Genomic DNA, 17683 nt, shown 5'->3' on the forward strand with positions numbered 1-17683 from the left:
TCTTTTGCAGTGGCTCTGCTTCTATTTCTTATTTTTTCACTTAAAGTTTGTTTCTTGATGGCTTCAGTGCCTTGAGACCCCCTCCCCTGTGGTATCCTGTCAGAGAAAAGGATGCAGTCCCACGGTACCAGACTGCAGCTTTACAGAGAAACACTGGTGGATCTGTGGAGCCAGCTTGCTGTGTATGCCACCCTTCTTAGTATACCCAAGGTCCCTTCCCTTAGGAGTCTGCTAGTCGGTGACCTTGTCACAGGTTTCAAGTGCAGGCTGTGTGCGTCTGGAGTAAAACCCACCTGGGTTTCAAGGCGTAGGCTGCCTTTCCCACCCCTAACTGCGTTGCAGAGGATCCGTGGGGGCGGCGGTGTTCTCAGTGTGTGGCTGGCTGGCAGTCCGAAGATCTTCAGTTCTGTGCATTTGGTGCTGTTTCTGAGGCAGAAACCCTATCAATCTTTTTTCAAAGTTTTATTTATGCCTCAAAACCCCTCAATTTGCCTAAAAATCATTTGAGATGGACTCCCCAGCCCCTAATCTGCTGAATATGTGCAGTGATTGTGCCAGATTGGCACCAGATCAGTGACCATGTACCACGTGCCATAGCACGCAGGGGGTGCGGGAACTTTGGATTTGGCCTCTTCTGTGTACTCAGGCCAGGGAGCCAACCTGGGCTCGTGACTTTGGAAAAGACCATCATCCCACGGTTCTACTGGCTTCTGGTGCAAAACGCCTGCTTTCCGAGTCTGGGGACTCTTCTGGTGGAGCACTTATGTCTCAACAGTTTCCTGCTATGGATGTGGGGTGTGAATTTTTGCCAAAATTTATTTGGCTTCTTTGGAAAGCCTTTTCTACGGATCTCGCATGTTCATCGTGACCGGCGGGCACGTCGGAGCCATTGCAGCCTATTATGCTGGTGGCGAAGCTTCCTGTTCAGGAGCCCTCTCGTCCTGCCGTAGCGGACCTTGATTTCATTAGCTGCTATTCAGTTGTTATGCCCATGCTGTCTCCTGACACTGCTTCTATTTTGGATCTGGCTGATACCATTGCCGGGACTAGTTGCCTCAGTTGCCCTGAGTCTGGATTTGGGGGATGACCCTGTGATACGCAGGCTTTCAGCATAGTTCTGTCTCTCTTCTCATTGCTGATGTTCTAAAAGAGCTCAAGCTGGATCCTTCTTCCAATTCTCAGGCTTCGGTCCCGGACCACTCTAATGTGCTGTCTTCCTTTTTTCCATCTCATCCTTAACTTCTTGGGCTGATTCAAGCACAGTGGAACTCTCCAGAAAGCTCTCTGCGGTCCTCTAAAGCTGTGTTGAAGCTTTATCCACTGGTGCCTGATTTTCAGCAGGTTTTTGAACAACCTAAAGTGGATTCTGCTATGGCACAGGTTATCAAGTGCACAGCCCTCGCTAGTGAGAGGGTTATAATATATAAGGATTCTCAGGATCGCAGAAGGATTCTCAGGATCGCAGAATGGACATTACCGTATTTTTCGCTCCATAAGATGCACCCTAAATTTAAAGGAGGAAATCAAATTCTTCCTGCTAGGCTCTGTACCCAACCCCACACTTTTTGCCAAGCTCTGAACCCTGTCCCCCCTCCCTGCCAGGCTCTGTACCCTGTCCTCCCTCTGGTGGTCTAGTGGTAGGCCAGGACAGAGCACAGGGCGGGCAGGCCTAATGGCTGGCAGGCAGGGACAGGCCACAGGTCAGGCAGGGCTAGTGGCTGGCAGACAGGGCCCCCCACCCCGAGGCAAGCAAGCAGGCAGGCAGGCAAGCCCCCGTACCTTTTTTAAAATTCTGCCATCCAGTGCTGGATGGCAGGAGCTTTTAGCGCTCCTGCCCATCCCTCCGCTGACTCCCGAACTCTCAAGGCAGCGGCAGAGGGGAGCAATTTATAAAATCCTGCCGTCCAGTGCAGTACGGCAGGAGCTTTCAGCGCTCCTGCCCTTCCCTCAGCTGACTCCAAAACTCTCGCAGCAGAGTCAGAGTGGAGCACAAGGCAGGCGTGAGCTTTTTGCGTTCCTGCCTGGTCCCGCTCCGTGAATGGCTGCTGTCAGTCCCACAGCAGCCATTCACGGAGTGGAGCGGGACTAGGCAGGAACGCGAAAAGCTCATGCCTGCCTCGTGCTCCGTTCTGACTCTGCCGTGAGAGTTTGGAATCAGCTGAGGCAAGGGCAGGAGCGCTGAAAGCTCCTGCCATAGTGCACTGGATGGCAGGATTTTAAAAAGTGCTCCCCTCTGACACTGCCGCGAGAATTTGGGAGTCACCGGAGGGAAGGGCAGGAACGCTGAAAGCTCCTGCCATACAGTGCTGGATGGCTGGATTTTTTAAAGGATACAGGGGTACAGGGGGATATTCGCTCCATAAGACGCACCCTTATTTCCACCCACTTTTTTTGGGGGGGAGAAAAGTGCGTCTTACGGAACGAAAAATACGGTATGTTGAAAAAGATTTATGAAGTGGCGCCTTTGGGTATCAAAGTGGCAGCAGTTGCTTCCTTTACGGCTCTAGTCTATCATTCCAGATTGCGCAGGGCATCCTCTGCGGATGTTATTCCCTGTTATCTGCTGATACTGGATGGTGTGGATTATGTAGCAGACGCCCTTTATGATCTCATCTGAGTTCTTTACAAAGTTTCAGCGAATGTAGTGTCTACGTGCTGGACTCTTTGGATCCATCATTGCAAGTGTTGGGGTGGATTGTCAACTTCAAGAAGAGCAACATGATGCCCTACCAGTTATTGGAGTATCTGGGGCTTCTCTTTGATATCAAGAAATGTTAGGTGGTTCTTCCCGAAGCACATAGATAGAAATTTCAACAGCAGATCAGAGCTGTCCTGGACTGTCCGGTTCCAATGGCCTGACTGTATCTTCAGTTTCTGGGGTCCATGGCTGGGTGGTCAACCTGTCCAAAAGCTGGTTGACTCTGTCTCAGTACTTGGAGTATCTTGGAGTTCTTGTCGACACTTGCTTGGGGAGATTCTTCCTTCCCGAAGCTCGGGTGTTGAAATTGCAGTCGCAGATTTGTTTTCTGATGGCTTGTTGTTGCCCTTGGGTGCAGGATTTTCTGCAGGTCTGGTTGATGGCGGCCTCCCTCGGACTCGGGCTCGCATGCATCATCTTCAGTATGCTCTCCTTTGGTGGTGGTCTTTGCAATTTCATGATCTGGACTCCCCGTCCCTCTGCGAGGGTCAATTCGTTGCAGCCTGCCCTGATGGCTACAGTCTTCAGTTTGGTTCAGGGATTGAGTTTAGTTCAGCCCCAGTGGACAGTGCTTCTCACGGACGCCAGTCTCCTCAGTTGGTGAGATCAATGTCTCGGTTGCTTAGCTCAAGGTCAGTTGGTCACCGGAGGAAGCGTCCTGGTCAATCAATATTCTGGAGACCAGAGCCATTCGGTTGGCATTACTGGCTTTCCAGCTGATGGGCAAGTCGGTTCGGGTTCTCTTGGACAATTCCACGGAGATGGTTTATGTCATCAGTCGTCAGGGGGGAACCAAGAGTCATCTGGTAACGCAGGAGACAACTCTTCTCACGGAATGGGCAGACTCATCTTCTGAACATCTCGTTTCCCAAATAGCGGGGGTGGAGAACGTCCAGATGGACTTCCTCAGTCATCATGTGCTGGATCCCAGAGAGTAGTGTCTCGGGCTAGAGGCGTTAGAATTGATTGTTCAGGCCATGATTGTCAACACCAAAGTGGTTCTTCAGTTGGCACAGGGATTACCAGGCCAGGGGACTGGATACTCTGGTGTAGGCTTGGCTGACGGACAGTCTGCTGTATGTCTTCCCTCCGTGGCCACTGGTGGGCAGAGTTCTTCTTCGAATTGCTCATCATGCAGGTTGGGTGATCCTGGTGGCTCCAGACTGGTATGCAGATCTGGTTTATCTTCTCAGTGTCCAATTCCCATGTTCGATCTGGTTCCCTTTTGTCTTATGGCTTGGCTCTTGAAAGGGAGCGCCTGTGTAAGAAGGGTTATTTGTATAAGGTGATCCAAATAACCCTTCTTAGGTTCTTGGAAACTTTCCTTCTCTCAGGATTATGTGCGAGTATGGCATCTTTTTTGAGGAGTCGTGTTCTGCGCATGGTGTGGTTCCTCTTCGTGCGTCTTTGCCTCACATCTTGGAGTTCTTGTAGAATTTCCTGGACCAGGGTCTTGCCTGGTCCTCCCTTTGGGTGCAGCTTTCAGCTTTGTCTTCTTTTCGTAGCCTGTTGCATGGCTGGTGTTTTGGCCTCTTCTCCAAATGTGACTTGCTTCTTGAGAGCAGTTAAGTTGCTCCAGCCACCAGTTTGTCCTTTGGTTCCAGCCTGGGATCTCAGTCTGGTTCTTTCCATGCTCGTTCATTCTCCTTTCAAGCCTCTCGGCTCCTGTACATTGAAGGACCTTACTCTTAAGGTAGTGTTCTTGGTAGCCATTACATCAATGAGACATATTTCTGAACTGCAGGCCTTTTTGTATAGGTCTCCCTTCATGGAGTTTTCTAGGGAGCGGGTTATGCTGCAGCCGTTTCCCTCCTTTCTGCTGAAGGTGGTTTTGCCCTTTCATGTCAACCAATCTGTTGTCCTTCTAGTCTTAGGTAGTTGGGAGAGCTCTTTGGAGCAGAGACAGTTGGGCAAATTGGATGTCCGTAAGATCCTTTGCGCTTATGTTCAGCGGACCCAGAAGTTCCATCAGTTGGTCTTTTTGATATTTTAGCATGTCCTCGAATGGGGGACGATGCTAATAAGGCTATCGCTTCAGCGTATCTTCTTCAGAAGAAGCCTGTTCCAGACTTCCTCAAAGCTCATTCTACTCGGGTGCAGGCAGCTGAACTGAGTCTTCTCTGGTGCCTCCGGTGGATATCTGTAAAGCTGCAGTTTATTCTTCTCTCCATTCCTTTGTTCGCCAGTACCATGTGGATGTTCAGGCACGTCGGGACATGGTGTTAAGTGAGCGTGTTCTTGTGGCAGCCCTTTGGGGGTCCCACCTATGATGGGTACTGCATTGGCAGCCCTTTGGAAGTCCCACCCATGATGGATACTGCTTTGGTATGTCCCATTCATTCTGTGCCGATCTTGAGGAATGCTAAAGAACTGCTAAGGCCACACTGATACCAGCGGCAGGACACTAGCAGCGGGGCTCCAGAGCACAGATCCTCCCCTCCCCCGAGCCTGCAGAGGAGAAAGTCTTAAAAAGGGGAACCGCTGAGGCCACACAGATACCAGCGGCAGGACACCAGCAGCGGGGCTCCAGAGCACAGATCCTCCCCTCCCATGAGCCTGCAGAGGAAATCATTTGAAAAGGAATCCGCCATCTCCCCTAAATCTCCGACTGTTCAAACAGATAAGTAATAAGTATAATTACTTGTTATAACTCTGTATATATAATTTTACTCAAAAAAAATCTAAAAACCTAAATAACCAAAAAGTTAAAGAAAAAAGTCTGTTGAATCTAAAAGTTTAAAGCTATTGTTAGTTGAGTTTAAAAGTTAGACTAAAGCTAACAGATGATACATCTGTTGAATCTGAAACTCAATGCTAATACATGTACTAGTGCCGTTAGTTGATAAGTGTCATTAGTTGATAAACTAGTTGAATTTTAAAGTTTAATGCCAATATTAGACAAATATTAGTTGAATGTAAAAATCTGTCTCCTGCAAACTATTACCATTTGTTGAATATAGGTGTTTATTACTAAGGTCAGCTGAACACAAATTCTGAATATTACGTACTATTACCATAAGTCACTGCCATTAGTTGATAAACTAGTTGCATTTTAAAGTTTAATGCCAATATTAGTCAAATTGTTTAATGTTAATATTAGTTGAATGTAAAAATCTGACTATTGCAAACTATTAAGATTTGTTGAATATAGAGGTTTACTACTAAGGTCAGCTGAACACAAATTCTGAATATTACGTACTATTCCCATAAGACACAGCCCCCTCTCCCCCGAGCCAGCAGGGGATCCTGCTTAAAAGACTGTAGTTCCGACCAAAATAAGAGCACAGCGGAATCCCAACCAATAAGAACTCCACGGCACTATCTTGCACACCAACCAACCCCTATAGCTCTAGCACTCCCCCCATATACAATAAAAAATGACACCCAGCACAACAAAACTCCTGCTCGCCATCCTACTACTCTTCCCGCTCCTAACAAAATGGAACACATCTGGATACCACATCTCCCCCATCCCGATTCTGACAGAGTCCAACAGACACATCCAACCTTCAAGAAAACCCCATCCACCCAGAAATCTGATAGACTGTTCAACGATCACCTACAAAAGCATCCCCCCCAGTTGGGGAATAAGGCCATCTCCCAAGCCAAAAACAACAACCTAACACCCATCCACAACCAAGAAGCCTCCTCCATCCAAAATGCACCCACAATCCCAATACAACTTACACATCAATAGCCTGTGCATATATGAACATAAGATCGATAAACCCAAAGGCAGACCTCATTAAGGACTGGATAATCAAAGAACAACTAGGCTACCTATTCCTAGCTGAAACCTGGTTAACATCGGACTCAGATCCTTGCATAACAGAATTCTGCCCTAAGGGATACAAAGTAGAGCTTATCTGCAAAGAAAAAAAGCGAGGGGGAGGATTGGCAATTCTAGCCAAAACCAATCTCAACATAAAAGTCCTAGACAAACACACGACACCCGATCTAGATCTACTAGCCTGCCAACTATCTGGCGATACACTCAGACACCATAACCTGTATTCTCTGCTATATAGCACCAGGAAAATGGAGCACTACAAAACACACGCTTGAAGACTTCATCTTCCAGAATTCACTAACATCAACTTACAACCTACTACTAGGAGACATTAATCTCCACCTCGAAGACCATACCTCCAATCAAACAGAAAGCCTACTCGCCTACCTCAAAACGCTATCCTACCAAATACTCAACCCCCAACCCACTCGCAAAAAAGGCCATCAACTAGATATTGCTGTATTCATGACCCAACAACCTCAAACACCAGAAATCCATATCTCAAATGGATCCTGGATCCCCTCCCTCTAGTCAGATCATTATAAATACACCTTCAACACCAACTGGGCTCAATGCAATTATAAACACAAACCCCACAAATCCCACATCAAAACCCGCCCAAAAATCGAACCAACCACTTTCTGGGACAAAGCAGATCTCGCAATCGACTCCATAGACCCCAAAGAATTCATACCACAATGGCAAACATTAAGCGAAACAATCCTAAATGAGCTAGCTCCAATAAAATCAAAACACAAAATCTGCAGACAATAAGACAAATGGTTCGACGCTGAACTGCTCCAACTCAAAAGGTACTGCAGACAAATGGAAAGAAACTGGAAAAAAAAACCCAAGAACAATCCAAAATAGCATGGAGAAGTATAATCAAACAATACAAGACCAAACTCAAAGAAAAAAGAAAGATTACTACTCCAAGCTGGTAGGCATGGAGTCCATAGACTCAAAAAAACTTTTCAATCTAGTAAAAAACCTCACCAACACCAAACCTTACCTAGCAGCACAAGGAAAGCACCCTCCAACAGCCACTCAACTCGCAGACCACTTCAAAAACAAGATTACAACAATCAGGACTATCTTCAATAACACACACACCCTCCTCGACGAGATAACAACAAATCCCCCAATAGGAGAAGCCATTGCTGCAGACAGGACCTGGACCGAATTCCCTGCGGTAAACTGGACAGACATGAATCGACTCTACAAAAAATACAGTCATGCCTCATGTGACCTGAACTATTGTCCCGCGTATCTAATAACCAACGCCAACCCCAAATTTAGGGCCAACCTCATGCAATGGATCCAAATTACACTCACTGAAGGTCAATTCTCGCAGCACCTAGGAGAAATCATAATCACTCCAATTGTGAAGGACCACAAAGGCCTTATAGATAACCCCGCTAACTATAGACCCATCTCCTCAATACCAATATACATCATACTTATAGAAGGACTAGTTGCACAATTCCTCACAAATTACTTGGAAGACCACAATCTTCTCCACCCCTCTCAATCGGGATTCAGATCCAAACACAGCACGGAGACTTTACTAGTAACCCTACTAGACACAGCCCGACAGCACCTCAGCAAAGGCAGAAGGATGCTGATAATTCAACTCGATCTATCTGCAGCATTCAATCTGGTCGACCACACCATCCTACTACAGACACTAGAAACCTTAGGGATCTCAGGCAGGGTATACAATTGGTTCGAAGGATTCCTTAAATACAGATCTTATAGAGTAAAGTCAAACAATCTTAAATCAGAACCATGGTCCAACCCCTGTGGAGTTCCTCAAGGATCACCACTCTCACCTACTTTCTTCAACCTCTTCTTATCCTCCCTTGGGTCTACCCTAGACAATCTGAATGTAACTTCATTCAGCTACGCTGACGACATCACCATACTCCTACCCTTTGATGCTCCTGACCCAACTTCTACAGATAAATTTGAAAAAAACCCTTCAAGCAGTGGAAAAATGGATGGCAGATCACAAATTGAAGCTGAACACTGACAAAACAAAATTTCTACTGCTTGTAAAGGATAAGAATCCCTCCATCACAGAACTAGAAATAAACGCCTCCAAATACCTTATACAACCTACCCTAAAACTCCTAGGAGTAACAATAGACAGATGCTGCACAATGCAGGCCCAAATCAACAAGACCACCCAGAAAGCATTTCTAACCATGCGCAATTTAAGAAAAAGCAGAAAATTCTTCGACAAAGAGCAATATAGGCTGGTAGTCCAATCCTTAGTACTAGGTCTATTGGACTACTGCAACATACTCTATCTGCCTTGCCCTGCAACAATGATAAAACAACTACAGACAATCCAAAACACTGCACTCAGATTAATCTACTCACTGAGAAAGTTTGACCACGTCACCACTGCCTACCTGGACTCACACTGGTTGCCAATGCAAGCACGAATTCAATTCAAACTATACTGTCTATTATTCAAAGCAATAAATGGCACAGCCCCCAATTACCTAAACAACTGCCTGTACCAAAACGCCACCACTAGGCAAAGAAGAACTAAGACCCCTTTTACCTACCCCCCACTCAAAGGCACCCAGCGCAAGAAGATATTTGACAGTCTGCTGGCGACGCATGCAGCGAAACTGGACCACACTATCTCCAACCTGCTGATAACAACGACTATAAATATTTTCGCAAAGAAATCAAACGCCACCTATTCAAAAAATTTATACAGATGGCTTAACCCCAACCGGACCCCCCTCAACGCAACTCCCCCCTCCTACCCCCTTCACAAGTTCCCTTCTCTTTAGCCTCAAGCATGTCTACTGCTTCCCTAACGGTATAAATACTGGATCTGCACTATTTCCTATTTGTACAGCATCTTGTAGCTCTTGAAATATACAGCTCCATTATTCTTGTAACTTCTTCTGGAAATGACCAGAATTCTCTCTGTAATTATCCTGGAAATGTCCAGTTGTCTCTTTTGTAATCCGCCGAGAACTGCAAGGTTGAGGCGGAATAGAAATCAGTAATGTAAAATATGGAGCTTACTGGCTCACTAACTCCACCACTCAAAATCTTCCCACTCAAGATCTTCCTGCCTGGTTTGAAATGGAATGTTTTTTATGTACGCCTTTACACATCTCATGCTTACTAACGGTGTCAATACCAAGGCACTTAAAGAGATACTCTTTATTGGGTGCAACGCAGCATGCTCTTTATCTTATAGATACATTGACTGAAATCTCAGTTAATGTTAGTCCACTCATGTCCCTTTGGAACAATCCCAAAATTCAAAATCACAATAAATCTCTATCATGGAAAAGGTGGCAGCGGGCAGGTATATGGTTTGTCCATCAATTGTCTACCCTCAACTCGTTAGTTCCATTCGATATACTGTGCTCTACATACTCGCTGCCTCCTTCTACTTATTCACAATGGCGTTCTCTCACTGGAGTGTTGCCTTCTTTGCATATACGATTTGACTATATGACTTCCAAAAATACTATTTACAACTGGTCTTCTCTGTCTCTATTAAAAGGCAAGGCGATATCATCCTTCTACAGCATTTTAAGAGATCACTCCTTCACTTTTTCACCTCACTCTATGAAGCACTGGGACGCTATACTTACCACTCCGCTTTCTGACATTGATTGGGAGCTTTTCTGGTCATCAACAAATCGCCCGCTTTTATCTTCTAGAGTATCACAATCAATGTACTTTCTTATGTGGCAGGCAATATGGACCCCACTTCGCATGTGGAAAGCTAACTTAAAGCAAGACTCTGTTTGCTGGAATTGTTTGAAAGAGGAAGGAACTCTTGATCATATGTTATTTCATTGTACTCTAGTCCGCTCTTTTTGGACCTATGTCTGGAACACCATACAATCTATTACTAACTGCTCAGAAGAAATCTCTATAGACATTGTAATCCTTCGATCTCAACACCCATGTTTCACACAATCAAATTGTCCACCTAAACTCATTGATACCATGTTGGTGACTGCTCTCATGCACATTCTAAAAAATTGGAAATCACCCTCGCTATTAGATTATACCTTTTGGTGGAACTCTCTGAGTATGTATCATAGATTTGAATCCTATGCATATGAGAAGAGAGTTACATTCCGAACCTGCATGAACTTGAAATACAACAAATCTCCATGGTCATTCTTAGACTCCTATGTACGCTCATCTTCTTAGACACTCCTGTTATCCTTTTCTTCTCCTCTCTTCTCTCTTTCATTTTTCTTTCCTTTTTCTTTTCTGCTCTCTCTCATCTTTATCTTATATATCCCTTACATACATTTTTAATAATTGGAGCCTTTGCTCCTATACAGTTAAACATAGATTTATATATTTTATATACAGAAAGCTTTATTTTGTTTCTATGTACTTTAAATGATTCTTGTATCCTTTAAAATACTTAATAAAAATTATTGAACTGAAAAAAAAAAAAAAAGAAATCAGTAATGTAATGTAAAGAAGGAGAAATTAGGTTCTTACCTGCTAATTTTCTTTCTTTTAGTCCCTCTAGACTGGCACATACCCTGCTTTGTCATTTTTATTTGGTGTCTTTTCGTGAAGAGTATGGGAGGGGTTTCTTTAATTTCTTTTTGTCTGGGTTGTTGGGGAGTTCAGTAAAAACAGCGGTGTTTGGTTCATCTGGCTTAGCTGGCGAGCTATGGGGACTTTTTGAAGATTCTTGTTTTAATCAGTATCCAACAGTGTTTTACCTGACAATTACTTGATGATCTCCTTTTGGGAGTGAAGTTGGTGTTATATAGTTCCTAAGCCAATTTTACTAAATCTTCTGGTTTCTTCAATGTCTCAATAACCTTCGACCTCCACTTCAGACTCCATCTCCAGCTTGGAACCTCAATATTGTTTTGGATCAGTTGATGAAAGATCCCTTTGAACCTTTGGGATCTGCCACACCACCATTCCTAACTTGGAAAACAGCCTTCTGCAAGATGAGTTAGTGAATTGTAAGCACTAGTCATCTATTATCCATACCTTCAATTTTTCCCCAATAAGGTACTCATGGGAACTCGCCCAAAATTTCTTCCAAAAGTTGTTACAGATTTTCAAATCAATCAGTAACCTTACCATCGTTTTATCCTCCTCCGCACTCTTCTTCAGCAGAGCAAAGTCTACACACATTGGACTGCAGGACAGCATTACTTTTCTACCTAGACAGAACTGTGGCTATCCGCAACACTAATCAGCTACTCAAGGTAACTCATTATCTAAACGTTCTATATCCTTGTGGATCGCTCTTTGCATCTCTTTTTGTTATACTAGAGCTCACCTGTCTCCTTCTGGACAAATTGGAGCACATCAAGTACGAGCAACAGCTTCCTCAATTGTAAACTTGAAATCAGTCCCAATTCAAGATATCTGCAAAGCAGCGACTTGGTCCTCAGTTCATACCTTTACTAAGCACTATTGTTTGGACCAGAGTTCAGCACAAGATATTCAGTTTGGACAATCAGTCCTCCGCAATTTATTTGCGCTATAATTTATTTCCTCCTCCCATTTTCTGCTTGAAGCTAGGGACTCTCCAGCAAGTGTGCCTGCATTTCCCCACACTTGCCTGCTCACCATCCCCACAATAAGACCTTTTTTAAGCTAGTAAAATAACTGACTAAGCAAGGGGAAGGAGCACAGAAGGCAAGGTGTTTGCACATGCTCAGTAAGTAAAAATAAAGTAAAAATAACAAAAAAATTACTATACCAGCATGCATGATTAGTCAGAGGACTTCACCAACAAGTGTGGCTGCATTTTCCTGCTGCCAACGGAGAACCCCTGTTACAGGTAAGCAACTTTGCTTTCTGCACTTAGTGGGGAATGGCTGAAAGCTGGTGAAGAAGCCTAGGAACAGATCACAGTATATCCAAGTCCTAGAAAGGCCAAATGGCCCATCCGCCGCATCCACTAGCTCCTCCTTGCCCTAAGAGATCCTATATGCTAGTCCCAAGTTTTCTTGAATTCAGACGCGGTCTTTGTCTTCACCACTTCTATCGGGCAACTAGTTCACGCATCTACCACCCTTTCTATAAAAAAATATTTCTTTAGATTACTTCTGAGACTATCACCTCCTAACACCTCCTAACTTCATCCTATGCCCTCTCATTCCAAATGAAAGAGACTCACCTCATGCGCATTTATGCCACGTAGATATTTAAAATCTCTCTTATCTCCCCTCTCACCTTTCCTCCAAAGTATACACATTGAGATCTTTGTCTGTGCCCATAATGCCTTATGAAGAAGACAACCGACCATTTTTGCAGCCTTCCTCTAGACCAGGGATCTCAAAGTCCCTCCTTGAGGGCCGCAATCCAGTCAGGTTTACAGGATTTCCCCAATGAATATAGAAACATAGAATATGACAGCAGAAAAGGGCCATCGGCCCAACAAGTCTGCCCACTCTAAGAATCCTCCCGCCTAAGCACTTCCTTGAAGTGAACCCACATGTTTATCCCATTTTTTCTTAAAATCGAGCACGTTGCTGGCCTCAATTACCTGAAGTGGAAGATTATTCCAACGATCAACCACCCTTTCGGTGAAGAAATACTTCCTAGTGTCACCATGAAATTTCCTACCCTTGATTTTTAATGGATGCCCTTTTGTTGCCGTAGGTCCTGTAAGGAAAAAGATGTCTTCTACCTCAATACGGCCAGTTCCTCGAGAGAGTATAGCTGCAACTTACCTAGACGTTCTTCATATGGGAGATCCTTGAGGCTTGAGACCATCCTAGTGGCCATTCGCTGAACCAACTCCATTCTCAGCACATCCTTTTGATAATGTGACCTCCAAAACTGAACACAATATTCCAGATGAGGTCTCACCATGGACCTGTACAATGACATTATAACTTCGGGCTTCCGGCTGACAAAACTTCTATGGATGCAACCCAGCATTTGCCTAGCCTTGGATGATGCTTTCTCTACTTGATTGGCAGTCTTCATATCTTCACTGATGATTACTCATTGGTCCCATTCTGCAACAGTTCTTGCTAAGGTCTCACCATTCAGGGTATAGGTTCTGCGTGGATTTCTGCTGCCAAGGTGCATAACCTTACACTTTTTGGCATTAAAACTCAGTTAAACCCAAAAAGAACCCCTAATATTAATCATATCAGCATTCTAAATAAAGCACAGAGTGCACAACATCATATAAACAATAATAAATAATCAAACATGAAAAAAATCAATCAATATCATTGATAACATAAAAACACTTTATTATTGTTAAATTAAATTATTTATCATTAAATTTGAAAAGTTTCAAATCACATACGAAAACTACACGTAACAAACATAAGACAATTAGACAACATAAACAACATAGACAATATAAATAACAATACAAATAACATCATAAATAGGAATAAAAATAGACCAGGGATGGTGAGGATACAACAATACTCTGTCCAAATTGACCCTAAAGCAATCGTCTTGAATGCAAAAGGACCTCAACCATCCCGGAATCTTGAAATAATCATAATACAAGTCCTCTTCAAAGTGTAAAGTGCAAAGAGCAAAAGTACAAAATCATTTCAAGGTGAGAAGTGCAAAAAACAGTCCAAATTCATTTCAAGTGTAAAGTGCAAGGTGCAGAATCAACCGGCCGCAAAGACTAGTGGCCAAGGAAAAAGTTATAAACTTGTCACCACTGGATGTAGCAAATAGCACTTGGATGGTAGCAGAATCCTAAATCTTCTAACGCTCCGACCAAAACTGGTCAGCTACGGAAACGCTCAGCCCTTCCTCGACACAGGCCGTGTTTCGAGAGATCGTTATCAAGAGGAGGAACACTAAAAAGAAAAATGAGCACTCAAATACAAATAATTCTAAAAACTTAAAGCAAAACAAAGAACAATAAGTAGTAGCTACCATACCAGGTGGAAAGTCCGTACCGGAACTACTCACAACGCCATAGGGGTAAAACGGAAGTAACGAGTGCAAAGAAAAAAGTCAGGAATTAAATAGTCAGTCAAAGCGTTCAACAAACTTTATTGAAAATGTCAATTGACAAACCTAACGTAAAATAAGCCACTCGACTTCACGATTTAAATCATTGGGGACTACGGTCCACCAGGCGAAAATTAAACGTTGTTCATGGTAAGTAAGGAGGTGAGAGATATCACCTCCTGAGCAGGCAGAGAACTGTTTAAGAACACAAAAACGTAAATCGGTAAGATTATGGTTCCACTAGAGGGGCTTCCCTTTTCATAGTTCTTATACAACTGAGATGCTCAGCAACGCGAGCTTTAATAGTGCGTTTAGTTTGGCCAACATAAATTTTCGGACATGGACAAAAGATACCATAAACCACCGAGCTAGAGTTGCAGTCAGATTTTTGATGTAGAATAAATTGAATATTGGTATTAGGAATCAAAATTCTGTCAGTATTTAAAGAATATTGACAATATCTGCAATTATAGCAAGGGGTATGTCCAAGCTGAGTAGGCGGCAACTCATGAAGAAAATTAGTAGGTTTTAAGCGTTCACCAAAATTTTTCCCCTGTTTAAATGCGAATCTCGGGCGATTGCCAAAGACCGAATGGTAGCCCAACAAATGCCAATGCTGGCCAATAATGTTACTAACTTGACCAGCCAAGGGAGAAAACGGGAGAACACAAGTCATTCTTTGATTCGCGATGGTGTCGGAAGGGCACGGATAAAATAACCATTGGCAATCTGCGTTAGACTCGCGCTTGACAGCGCGCCTGATCACTCTAGAGGGATAACCATGCTGTTCAAATCTGCGCGACATCACGCGGCTCTATAGTTTAAAACCACTCACAGAAGAACAGAGCCGCTTGAGTCGCAGCATTTGACCTACCGGGACACTATCACGTAAGGTTTTCGGATGATAACTGTGATAGTGCAACACGGTATTAGCGTCAGTGGATTTGCGATAGATTGAAGTGGCAAACTGACCATTCTGATAACACAAATTAATATCTAAAAAATTTATATTGTGTGAATGGTAAGCCATAGTGAATCGAATATTATGATCACACTGAATTAAGTACGCCAGAAAACAGTCCAGCTCTGCCACTGTCCCCTTCCAAATGAAAAAAATGTCGTCAATAAACCGTTTCCAATATAAAACCTGCAAAAAGAACCTCGAAGTATATACAAAGGATTCCTCAAATTGGGCCATAAACAGGCAAGCGATCGAGGGGGCAACAGAGGCACCCATGGCAACTCCTTGCTGTTGAACAAAAAAATGCTGATCAAACTTAAAATAATTATTTTTAATTACAAGTTGTGCCATGGCTAAAAGTAATTCCAGATGGTTGCCCACTCGATCAGATTCAGCAAGAATGTTCTTAACCACCCGTATGGCCGCAGATTGAGGAATGCTTGTGTATAAAGCCGTTATATCAAGAGTGACTAACAAAATGGTATCATTAGTGTCAGAAGGAAACACCAACTTAGAAATTTGAACAATGAGATCAGAAGAATCACATATATAGGAAAGAATTTGAACAACAAAGGGACTAAGAAAAAAAATCAATAAATTGAGATAAGGGCTCAAATAAAGAATTCTTGCAAGAAACAATGGGACAACCTGGGGGATTCACCAAAGATTTGTGAATTTTAGGAAGAAAATATATATGAGGAATAACCGGGTATTGGCGATATAGATATTTAAATTCTTTAGCAGATATGATCCCGTCCTGTTGAGCCTGGGAAAGTAACACAAAAACCTCAACCTGAAATTCTTTAGTAGGATCTTGAGCCAAACGCATATAAACTTCTGTGTCGGATAGTTGGCGCATGGCTTCAGCTAGGTAGGCATTGGTGTCTAAAACAACCACCCCACCTCCCTTATCCGCAGAGGTAACAACAATGGAAGTATCCTGGGCAAGAGATTTAATAGCCAGGTTCTGTGTACGAGTGAAGTTAAAAGGTAATTTCCCATGCTCAACACGAAGGCGATCAATATCCCTAAGAACCATTTTTTCAAAGACGGATAAAAAAACCATCAGGATCACCTGGAGGTGTACAAGATGAAGGAATACGATGAAAATCCATAAAGGAGACATTGGCAGAGCTGGACTGATTCCATCCAAAAAATAACCTTAATTTCAAATTTCTAAAAAAACGATGTACATGAGCATAGGTGTCATACGTATCTGAAGGAACAAAGGGCACAAACGACATCCCAAATTGTAAAACGGACAATTCATCAGTGGACAGTTGTCTGGTAGATAAATTAAAGACAGCACCCCCTAAGTTTTCACTGTCTTGCGGGTTCTGACTCTGTTGGCCCCGGTGACCGGAAGAGCAATTGATTCTCCATGGGGAGGAGGATGCCCCACCAGAGGTGGTAGACGTAAAAAAGAAGATGGTAAACTAACATCAATATTTGACGAATGAGAGGAACCCGATATAGATTTTACAGAAGAACTGTCCACTGATGAATCACTAGAAGAATTGATAAAAGTGATTCAATTTTTAGAATTGGGACGATTACGTCGGGATCATCTGCCCTCCAAGGATAGACATCCAAGGATAGACATACCCACGAGTATAGTCAGCCTCATCACGTTTGAACTTTGAAATTTTCTGTTTACGTATATCCTTTTGATAAATCTCCATTTGTGCTAAATGATCATTATACTGGGTTTCAAAGTCAGAATTATTATCAGACACTTTCAGCTGTTCAAATCGATTGGTTAAATCAGTATCAATATCAGAAATAATAGAATTGAGGTGATCAGCAGTCAAAAGCATGAGATCCAGTGAAAATTGAGATAATACCAAATTCCACTTCAGTTGCCAAGTTGCAGACCATTGTTCTAGTAAGTGTAGGTCCTGTGTCATAGTGTCTGGCACGGTGCTTTTGCCCACTATGTTGCACAGTTTAGCGTCATCGGCAAATAATTCAATTTTACCTCAAAGTCCCTGAGGCAGGTCCCGTACAAAGATGTTAAATAGGATTGGACCCAAGATTGAGCCCTGCGGCACTCCACTGATCACTTCCGATGTGATCTATGTGCATGCACTGCTTTCAATGCATATTCAATGGGGAAATCCTAAAAACCCAACTGGATTGTGGCCCTCAAGGAGGGACTTTGAGATCTCTGCTCTAGACCAACTCCATTCTGTTTATATCTTTTTGAAGGTGCAGTCTCCAGAATTGTACACAATTTTCTAAATGAGATCTCGCAAGA

The 17683-nt window shown here is 43.4% G+C and overlaps 1 protein-coding gene across 8 annotated transcripts in view; it reads left to right on the plus strand.

Annotated features, from left to right (window-relative positions):
* The window catches only part of PIWIL2 (piwi like RNA-mediated gene silencing 2), a 318267-nt gene that overhangs the window by 155028 nt on the left and 145556 nt on the right, over positions 1-17683 (plus strand). The gene's annotated exons all lie outside the window — the stretch shown is intronic.

Source organism: Geotrypetes seraphini, chromosome 6 (assembly GCF_902459505.1).
Source record: "Geotrypetes seraphini chromosome 6, aGeoSer1.1, whole genome shotgun sequence".
NCBI classification, from domain to species: Eukaryota; Metazoa; Chordata; class Amphibia; order Gymnophiona; family Dermophiidae; genus Geotrypetes; species Geotrypetes seraphini.